The sequence below is a fragment of the Triturus cristatus genome, chromosome 4_1, assembly GCF_964204655.1.
Source record: "Triturus cristatus chromosome 4_1, aTriCri1.1, whole genome shotgun sequence".
NCBI lineage: Eukaryota > Metazoa > Chordata > Amphibia > Caudata > Salamandridae > Triturus > Triturus cristatus.
This window is the reverse complement of record NC_140585.1, coordinates 124552627-124563778: the sequence shown is the minus strand read 5'-3', so window position 1 is coordinate 124563778 and position 11152 is coordinate 124552627. Positions and strand designations below refer to the sequence as shown.

Below are 11152 nucleotides of genomic sequence, written 5' to 3'. Positions count from 1 at the left end.
TATATGTATTTTTCTTAAACCTCTGCTGTATAACCTGGGATCTATGGATGCTATTGTACTTTTCCGGACTGTGCTTATTTTATTTTGTACGTTACATTTGTATGTGCTTTTTAAGATATGTTTTTATCGAAATAAAGCTTATTTCAATTCAATTCGATAAAGAAGGGTATTAAAATAGATAGAGGGGTTAGTAGAATGAGAGGAAGACAGTGGGAGGAAGTCAGAATTAAAATTTGGTATGAAATATGAACAGACATACAGAAACAGAAAATCTAATAGATGTGGTAGGTGAGAACGTGAGAGTGCAGGTGAAGTGAGAGAGTAAAAAAAGGGGGAAGAGGGATAAAACCTAGCAGGAGGAGTGAAGGGCTGTTCATACTTTTGGGGAATGAAAGAGAGCAAGGACACAAGTATTATATATAAAATGAAAAGAACGTCTGTAGTGGAAGTGATTTCCTCCAGCATGTCAAGCAGATTAAGATCATGACTCTTCCCATAGTATGGATGTCACCAAGTACCAAGCTTTGTTACACCCCAAGACATCACACTCAGAGAGTCTTCTGTGTGGCTGCCAAAAAGATCCATGAGAGACTTGGATGTGTACAGCCACTGAAGCCTGAAGTTTAGCAGTGAGTTTTCTGACTCATGAAGTGTGGGCAGAGATATCAGGAGACCTCAGGGTGTCCAGGAAAGTCAGTGATCTGAAGGGAAACAAGATCTTCTGGTAGGTGAAATTGAGAAGAAGATTCAGCAACTTGAGAATGGCATGTGCCCCAGGGGTCTAAGGTGGACCGCATCTTCAATGATTAATGTCACTGAGCAGGAACCTCTGGGCGCTTGAGCAGTGCCAGGCAGCACAAGTAAATCACACTGAGCAGGAAATTTGGCACCTCCTGTGAGCCAGAGCCCTTGGGACAAGCAGGAGCCTTGAAGGCCTTTGAGCGAGCAGGGATTTGGGCAACTTGGAGTGAGCATAACCCTCAGGACCCTGAGGGTGAGCTTGAGGCTCCGGGACCTAAACTCAGCTAACCCTCTGAAGCATATGTTCACCCCCAATGCCCACTGCAAGGATTAAGGGTGAGCAGAAGCTTCAGCCGTCTGGTGTTTACAATACACCGCATGCCCTTAGGGTGAGCACAACATCAAGGAAGCTATACGGATATATACGTTTTACGGAATCTCATGGTAAACATGATCCTCAGGGAAATGAGAATGTTCTGGAGCTTCCAAGTAGGAGTGAACAAGAGCTAGAGGGTCTGACGGTGAACAGGGAAATCAGGTGACCAGAGGATGGGCTGGAACCCAAAGGCACCTGAGAGTGAGCTGGAACCTTAAGGATCCGAGCCTGATCAGGAGTCTCCGAGGAGCGGAGAGTGGAAATGAGCTTCAGGATCCTTTAATAAGTGGGTCGTTAAGAGACCCACTGATGGTGAGCAAGAGTCTGAAGGCCTCAGGATGAGCAGCACCCCTGGATTCTTAAGTGTGAGCAAGAGGATCCGCATGAGCTTCTGGGGTCATGGTGGTCAGGGCCAAGCAAGGACTCATAAGAATATTAATAACCAGGAGATTTAGGACCTGTTAGTAGAGAGAGGATTCGGAGAGCAGAGGGCGATTAAGGGATTAGAGGATCTAAGAGTGAACAACTGATTCAGGGACAGATTCCTTGGAAGACGTGAGATTGAGCTGCAGAGAAATAATGGTGTTCCCAGCAAGTGGAGAATGCTAATGGTCTTAGAACATTTGATAAGTTTAATTTATCACAAAGGTCTCCCCAGATTTGCTCCCTGATACTATCCAAGCACTGTTTCATGAAAGGTCGCGATCGGCCAAGATGAGCCTCTTGCGTTTGGGTGCCCGGGCCAACATTTGATCCCGAACAAACCCCGGACCGAGGGTAATGACAGGCCTGGGGACAAGTGTGATGTCAGCAGGGATGGTAGCTGCTGCCTGCACAAATGAGCAGCACAGATACCCTGAACGCTCTCGCTCACTCTCACGGATGAGGCTGCAGACTCCGTTTGCAGCCACTTTGCATCATAACACTCGTGTTTTTCAACAGCGCCTTACCTGATGCATTTCAGCGCCCTAAAGATAGGTGTTTTAAGGTCCATAGTACACTCCCTTTGTACCCTTGGCTCCTGTGGAAGTGTTTTTGAATGACGTGAGTTGCTAAGCAGCCACTCTTGTGCACAGTTTAGTGCTGTCTATTCTGAGCAGGTTTGTTTGGCACAGGGCACCGCAGTATTGTTCTCCTGAATAAAGCTTCTTTCATTACTTGGTGCATGTTAATTATCATTTACACATTGCAAACCAAATGCACGCTACAAAACGACCTGACAACTCAATACTAGCAGTTCAAGCGTGTTGTTACTTCTTCTATTAAGGGGGGGATGTCAGATGTGAATGCTGGAAGTATGACCTCTACAGGGAAGACTGCCAGAGGCCAGAAGGGCCAAAGAGGAGAATCTCAGACAAAGCCTGGATGGCCTCAAAACAGGTGGGAGAAAACCCCAGGCCCGGTTGAGAATGGGTTTTGAGCATGACGGGCATCATGAGACCATGGGACATGGGTGCGTTGGTTACCATAACTGGTGGGTTTCCTTGGTTTTGCACTTTTGTCAAAACAATAACTCAGTTTTGAACTGTGTTTTTTTTAATGAAAGTGCGCATGGAAAGGGAGGATAAACAATTGTACAGTCTGCATTCTTTTATTAGGGAGGGGTGTGCAGAGTTGTCAGAGGGCTTGCTGCGCTGCATTTTTAAACTTCTAAACTCCAGTACTTTGCAACATGCAAAGCTGACAATTTTAAAAAAACATGAAAATCAGCAAATGGCTGTGCGGCAGCAGGAATGTTTCTGCTGCTGCACATGACCAGGAGCAGGCTGCAGCCAACCCCTCCCTCCCCTTCCACAAAGCCAGAAGCGAGGAAGGGAAAGCAAAGTAGGTGCCTCGTTGGTTGGTGTTTATGGTGTTAAAATGGCAAAAGTTGACAATATCAGTACCTAAAATATTAGATTTCAGCGATACTTTGTACCACTGCCCATTCATCTTTGGGGCCCACCCATCCTTGTTCCTGGCCCTCCCTGAGCAAGAATCCTAGAGCCGGGCCTGCTATCAGTGCCAGAGGTCATCTCAAACAGATGCTTAAATGTGATGCACGAGGAAGTGATGCCAGCACAGGTCACCTCTGCCTTCATTCGTGGGTCTAGAAAAACACATAATGGGCAGAAAATAGGAGTTTAACAGCCTTCAATTCCTAGCGCTTGGACTTGGTACAAACTCGTCAGTACGCCCTTCACGGCAGCAGGGGGCGCTACTAACTCTGTGCCACTAAAAGGTGAAGTGGCAACGGAAGTTGAGAGAAAAGAGGGTAAAAATTCTGGCATCAGGTTGAGTCGTGAGGAGGAGGAGCAGGGTGTTAGCGGACAAACAGTGCTTCTTTTTCACAAATACAATAACAACTGGAGTGTAAAAGGAAACCGCCCGAACAGGGACTTGAACCCTGGACCCTCAGATTAAAAGTCTGATGCTCTACCGACTGAGCTATCCGGGCTCTGGCGAGCTCAGGGGTCCAGTGTCATGGGATAGGGAACAATGTCTGTTCTGTCCCATGTACTTCATTTTTGTCAGGGCTGCACCAGTGTTTTCCTTTCACACTTCGATCATTCCTCCTCACACACGTGCGTGCTTCCATCATGCGCTCTCCACAGCTCAGAGGTGAGGCCACGGACAGGTCAGTGGCAGCGACAGGGCAGTCACCGGCTTTCATCATGTCTTCCTCATCGGCTCCTCATTTCCTGGTTGTGCCCTCATCCCCACTGTCCAACCTTCTCCTGCCTGTAATGTCGTGTTCACGTGTTGTCCTCTGTCAGAGCCATGACTGGCCGGGGAGTGACTGGCTCTGCCCCTCCTTCCCACTTGCTCTGTATCCCTCCCTCTCTTACCATCTCACCGCACACCCCTCTCACTGTCATCGAAACTCGAGGGGGCCTCCCTGCAAGACACATGGAGGGGCCCCCTCCTGGCTCATTCATGCGCTCTGCAGACCGAGTGCTGTGCGGAGGGGGGGGGGGGGGCCTGGAGCTTGGGCCCCCCCGCACCGTGCTGACAGGGCTCTGACATCCTTCCCATTAGCTGTCTCCCTCTTTCCTAGGGGTGGGCGAGACACTGAATCCTCGAGCCAGGCTCGAGCCCGAAGCCTGGCACAGTTCACGGTCCTGTTGAAACCCCGAGCCCGTAACGAGCCGAGCTCTCTTGTAGCGTTTCCCTAATTCCTCCCCTGTATTGGGACAGAGCTGTTGACTTTGAAACTGGGTTCGAGTTTCTGCATCAACATCCTGTGATTCTCGGCAAATCACTTCCTCTCGCCTCGCCAGGTCTATAAGCGAAGAATGTGACCCTACCTGTATAATGGAACTGGTGATTGTGTTAAGCCGCCACTGCCTTCCGGTCGAGGTCGGGCCATGTTTAAATACAGAAAGAGGCAAAAACAAAGCCTTAACATAAGAAATCATAAATAGGAACCCATTTGAACGGAGTGAAACCAAAAAGCTGGATACATCGGTCGCGGCTTCTCCACCAATTGTGTGACGTTAGGCAAAGATTGTATTCCACCAAAACACTTGTTTTTCATTATAGCACTTTCAAATATGTGAGTTCAAAATACCAGTTGCACAAACACTTATTGTGCGTGATTTGATAGGCTATAATGTCGCTCTGTAATAATCTGGGCCACGGACACAGTTTACGTGACCATTGTCTTGCCTCTTAGTTTTTAGACATGAACCATGAGTGCACTATATTTGCAATAATTACTTTTTGTAATGTTGCCCCTTTCTCTTAGATGGCACCCCCACAGAAGATAGTACTCGTGGTGGTAGTGTAAAAGGGTATTTATTTCGAACTTACAATCGCCAGCAGGAGCGCCGGTACGGAGCTCCGATCCCCTTTGAATTAACGCGCTAATGCGAGTCCAAGATGGCCGCCGCCGGAAGTCCGGTGACGTCGCACGTCGTGCGCATCGAGGACTAGACCGCAACACCACATCTCCCTCCTTTAATAACACTACATGCCAAGTCCCCCTTCGCACGCGTACAGTCTTACTTGGGGTCTAGGCTGAACTCTTCGAATCTTCGTGGCAGCATTATTCTCCTCCCGCAGCGTGTCCTCCTATCTCCCGTGCTCACGGTTGGAGTGGTGCCTCCCCCACTCGGGGAAGCTGCTCCACTCATTCCTTTGAGTTCAGGACCACCCAACTCTGTCTCTGTCGCTGTCTCTTGGTCTCTGAGTCCTGGTGTCTCAACTCCCCCTCCTCTTAGCCGCCAGGCCTCTTGAGGAGAGCCTCCCGCTTCTCCTTCCGGTCTTCTCCTTTCTCCCTTCGTCGCCGGTGTGGACCGGGTTACATCCTTGTTGTTCAGTTCTGTTCTGTGAAAATCCGATTGGCCGCACTCTGCTCGTCCTACCAGCGTGCTACCCCAAAGCATTGTGGTTCATGAAGTAGCGTCGGCGGGTACGCCTATGCCAAAAGTTTAAAATGAAAATGAGTGTCGCGTTAGCCATCCCTGGACACGTGTTTCGAGGTAGTTGCCTCTCGTCAGCAGGGAGTAGGTATGTGTGTGGGGTTGCTGCGTAGGCTGCCGAAAAATATTCTCAGGTAAAGTACCACTCAAGGCGCGCAGGTGCGTAGCCATGGGCTCGTCAGCCCCACCAGCTCAAGGGAGCCTGAATATAAACAAAAATCCGATTGGCCGCACTCTGCTCGTCCTACCAGCGTGCTACCCCAAAGCATTGTGGTTCATGAAGTAGCGTCGGCGGGTACGCCTATGCCAAAAGTTTAAAATGAAAATGAGTGTCGCGTTAGCCATCCCTGGACACGTGTTTCGAGGTAGTTGCCTCTCGTCAGCAGGGAGTAGGTATGTGTGTGGGGTTGCTGCGTAGGCTGCCGAAAAATATTCTCAGGTAAAGTACCACTCAAGGCGCGCAGGTGCGTAGCCATGGGCTCGTCAGCCCCACCAGCTCAAGGGAGCCTGAATATAAACAAAAATCCGATTGGCCGCACTCTGCTCGTCCTACCAGCGTGCTACCCCAAAGCATTGTGGTTCATGAAGTAGCGTCGGCGGGTACGCCTATGCCAAAAGTTTAAAATGAAAATGAGTGTCGCGTTAGCCATCCCTGGACACGTGTTTCGAGGTAGTTGCCTCTCGTCAGCAGGGAGTAGGTATGTGTGTGGGGTTGCTGCGTAGGCTGCCGAAAAATATTCTCAGGTAAAGTACCACTCAAGGCGCGCAGGTGCGTAGCCATGGGCTCGTCAGCCCCACCAGCTCAAGGGAGCCTGAATATAAACAAAAATCCGATTGGCCGCACTCTGCTCGTCCTACCAGCGTGCTACCCCAAAGCATTGTGGTTCATGAAGTAGCGTCGGCGGGTACGCCTATGCCAAAAGTTTAAAATGAAAATGAGTGTCGCGTTAGCCATCCCTGGACACGTGTTTCGAGGTAGTTGCCTCTCGTCAGCAGGGAGTAGGTATGTGTGTGGGGTTGCTGCGTAGGCTGCCGAAAAATATTCTCAGGTAAAGTACCACTCAAGGCGCGCAGGTGCGTAGCCATGGGCTCGTCAGCCCCACCAGCTCAAGGGAGCCTGAATATAAACAAAAATCCGATTGGCCGCACTCTGCTCGTCCTACCAGCGTGCTACCCCAAAGCATTGTGGTTCATGAAGTAGCGTCGGCGGGTACGCCTATGCCAAAAGTTTAAAATGAAAATGAGTGTCGCGTTAGCCATCCCTGGACACGTGTTTCGAGGTAGTTGCCTCTCGTCAGCAGGGAGTAGGTATGTGTGTGGGGTTGCTGCGTAGGCTGCCGAAAAATATTCTCAGGTAAAGTACCACTCAAGGCGCGCAGGTGCGTAGCCATGGGCTCGTCAGCCCCACCAGCTCAAGGGAGCCTGAATATAAACAAAAATCTGATTGGCCGCACTCTGCTCGTCCTACCAGCGTGCTACCCCAAAGCATTGTGGTTCATGAAGTAGCGTCGGCGGGTACGCCTATGCCAAAAGTTTAAAATGAAAATGAGTGTCGCGTTAGCCATCCCTGGACACGTGTTTCGAGGTAGTTGCCTCTCGTCAGCAGGGAGTAGGTATGTGTGTGGGGTTGCTGCGTAGGCTGCCGAAAAATATTCTCAGGTAAAGTACCACTCAAGGCGCGCAGGTGCGTAGCCATGGGCTCGTCAGCCCCACCAGCTCAAGGGAGCCTGAATATAAACAAAAATCCGATTGGCCGCACTCTGCTCGTCCTACCAGCGTGCTACCCCAAAGCATTGTGGTTCATGAAGTAGCGTCGGCGGGTACGCCTATGCCAAAAGTTTAAAATGAAAATGAGTGTCGCGTTAGCCATCCCTGGACACGTGTTTCGAGGTAGTTGCCTCTCGTCAGCAGGGAGTAGGTATGTGTGTGGGGTTGCTGCGTAGGCTGCCGAAAAATATTCTCAGGTAAAGTACCACTCAAGGCGCGCAGGTGCGTAGCCATGGGCTCGTCAGCCCCACCAGCTCAAGGGAGCCTGAATATAAACAAAAACCCGATTGGCCGCACTCTGCTCGTCCTACCAGCGTGCTACCCCAAAGCATTGTGGTTCATGAAGTAGCGTCGGCGGGTACGCCTATGCCAAAAGTTTAAAATGAAAATGAGTGTCGCGTTAGCCATCCCTGGACACGTGTTTCGAGGTAGTTGCCTCTCGTCAGCAGGGAGTAGGTATGTGTGTGGGGTTGCTGCGTAGGCTGCCGAAAAATATTCTCAGGTAAAGTACCACTCAAGGCGCGCAGGTGCGTAGCCATGGGCTCGTCAGCCCCACCAGCTCAAGGGAACCTGTTCTGTGCTCTGTTTCCTCTGCCCTGGTGCATCTTGCCATGCGATCTTGGGCCCAGATATTCCCATCGCTCAGTAGGGCTGATGTGGAGTAGGGTTCCACAACTTGGAATGGTGGCGTGAACTTGCTGTCACCTTTTTTTCCGGGTGTTGGGAGCTTCACCCTGACCCACTCCCCTTTTTCCAGTGCGACTTCCTTGGTGTTGTGCCTTGAGTCATAGTAGTTCGTGTACACGGCTTGCGCCTTCTCCAAGTTCTTGCGCACTACTGCCGGTGACCAGTGACTTTGCACGGTGAGCCTCTTCCATGCCACGTTGTCTCGGGTGAACGGTTCCCTTCCTCTCAGTATTCGGAACGGGCTGTAGCCTGTGGAAGATGGAGTTATCCTGTAAGCCCATAGCAATCGCTTTAGTTCCTTCTCCCAGCTTGCCCCTTGTCCGATTGCAGCTTGCACCGACCCCATTATTACTCTATTGAATCTCTCCACTGCTCCATTCCCCGCGGGGTGGTAGACGGGGGTACGTCGGACCGTTACCCCATTTCTGTCCATGAAGGCCTCCCATTTGGTCGACGTGAACTGCGGGCCGTTGTCGCTTAGGATTCCCTTGGGGATTCCTTCCCTGATGAATATGTCCGTGAGAAATCCTAAGATGGTGTCAGTCTCCGCATTCTCATCCACATGGATTTCTGGCCACTTCGAGTACCTGTCCACGACCACGGTGAGGTACTTCTGGTTACCACTGGCGTCCTGTATGGGGCCTAGGACGTCTATAGAGATTTCTTCCCACGGGTTTTCCGGACACTCAAAACATCCCAGTGGTGGACGCAGCATCTTTTGGGTCTTGTCTGCATTGCTGCACTGTTCGCACGCCCTGACATGTCGTTCCACCGCGAGGTCCAACCCTGGCCACCAGTAGTCCTCCTTCACTCTTCCCTTCGTTTTCACGATTCCCAAATGCCCTTCGTGGGCCAAGGCCACCACTCTAGGTCTCAACGCCATCGGAGGCACTACCTTGTTGCCCCGGAATAGGAAACATGGGTCGTCTCCCAGCGACAATTCTTCTCTGATTTCCCAGTACTGTTTAAGTTCTTCTCCGAGTAGCCTCTTCTCCGGCCACCCTTGCGTCACATACGTTTTGACTGCCTTCACCTTCTCGTCCGTCTCGTACTCTTCTTCCCACTCTTGCCTGCTGATGGCTTTCTCGTGATCGCCCATGAACGCCACTGCATACTCTGCCCACTTTTCAGTGTCTTGTGTCTCTGCAGATTCCTTCGCCGCTGCCCTGCTTAGGTAGTCTGCTACTCTGTTCCTGGTGCCGGGTATGTATTCCACGTCGTACACGTAGTCGAGGAGTCGTAGCGTCATTTTGGCGATCCTCGGTGTTGCGTGCTCATGACCGTTGGACGTGAGGACTTTCACCAGGGGTTTGTGATCTGTTCGCAAAAGAAATCTTCCTCCCCACAGGAACTGTCGAAACCTCTCCACCGCCCACACCACGGCCAGCATCTCTTTCTCTATCACACTGAATTTGCGTTCATTGTCTGCCAATGTGCGGGATGTGAAGCTGATCGTGGCCACCGCTCCTTGTGCGGACTGTTGAGTCAGTACTGCGCCTAGACCTTGGTCGCTCACGTCTGTGGTCAGGATCGTGGGAGCCGATGGGTCGAATCCTTGAATGGGTACCGCCCCGCATATTTCTTCCTTCATCCTCTCGAATTCCTGCTGTTGTTCTTCCTTCCATGCGAACACCGTCTTGTCCTTCAGGATCGACCTCAGGTGGTGTGTCTTAGACGCGAAGTGGGATACGAACTTGCTGTAGAATTCAGCCATCCCTAAGAACGTCCGTACCTCCTCCTTGTTCGACGGTGTGGGTGCGTTCCTGATAGCCGCTACGTTTGACGCTTTGGGTTTAATGCCGTCCTGGCTGATTTCATGACCCAGGTACGTGACACTCTCCATCCCGAACCTGCATTTGTCCCACTGGGCTGTGAGTCCATTATGTTTGAGAACAGCTAGCACGTCCGCTAGTTTTCGGTCATGTTCTTCCCTGGAGGTTCCCATCACCAAGATATCGTCCTGGAAGTACTGGATTCCTTCCATCTTGTTGAACAGGCGGTACATCAATTTTTGGAACACTGCCGCCGCAGAGGCCAGCCCAAACGGCATCCGTAAGAATTTGTAACACCCGAACGGCGTTATGAACGATGTGAGATGGTTGCACGATTTGTGGAGTGCAATCTGGTGGTATGCGGACGTTAAATCTACCGTGGAGAACCACTTGGCGTCCTTGGTCTTGGCCAGCATCTCGTTGATGCGGGGAAGGGGGAACTTATCCACTATGATGTTTTTGTTGAGCTCCCTGAGGTCTACACACAACCTCACCTTCCCGTTTGGCTTCTGTGCCACCACTAAGGGGGCCAACCATTCCGCGTTGTCGATGGCTTCAATGATCCTGTTGTCCTCCAACCTCCACAGTTCCTCTTGTACTGCCTCTCTGGTGCGGAACGGAATGTTCCGTGCTTTGTGTGACACCGGTCGGGCTCCTTCCTTCAGGTTTATTCGGTGCGTGAATTTGGTTAACTTCCCTATATCCTCTCTGAAGACTTCTGGAAACTCCTCCTTCCACTGCCTTGCTCCCACTCCGGGGTCTTCCTCCATCATGAGCACTTGGACACGACCTCCCGGGTTCGATTTTATCCCCAGCTTTCCTTGATCCCGCCATCCTAATACTGATGGCCCTTTCTCTGCCACGTATAGTTTCCCTTCGCACGTTCTACCCTTGAACTCGAAGGTTAGGGGGCAATACCCGACCATCGGTATGGGTTCCCCGGTGAATGTCACTGGATGGATGTCTGTGGGACGCAGTTGGTGTGTCGTGACTGGATTGAAGTCCTCTTCCCATATCTTCCTCCTTATGATCGTGTAGGGGGAACCCGAGTCTGCGACCATTGTGACTCTCACTCCCCCGATGTTCATGTCGCATCTGGGTTTCTTGTCGACCGCACCGTCAATCCCCAATATCTGATCCTCTATCATCAGGATCTCTTCTTCATCTTCCTGGCTTTCCGCTTCTTCTTCCTTATCCGTCTCCTGCGCCACGTACTTCACTTGCTGCTTCGGCGCTTTCCTTCGGCATACCCTTTCGTAATGGCCCATCAGGCCACAGTACGTGTATTTGGCCCGGAACGCTGGGCACCCTTTGTCGTTGGCGGCGTGTCTATTGCTGCCGCATCTGTAGCACGTGTTGGTGCTCCCCTGTCCCTGTACTTGCTGTTTCGCGCCCTTGGTTGTGGA

General features: G+C 51.2%; 1 non-coding gene across 1 annotated transcript; it reads right to left on the bottom strand.

Moving 5' to 3' along the window:
* Positions 1 to 3481: 3481 nt before the first annotated feature.
* Positions 3482 to 3554, bottom strand: TRNAK-UUU (transfer RNA lysine (anticodon UUU)). The gene has a single exon. It is a non-coding gene; the product is annotated as a tRNA-Lys (tRNA).
* Positions 3555 to 11152: the final 7598 nt, after the last annotated feature.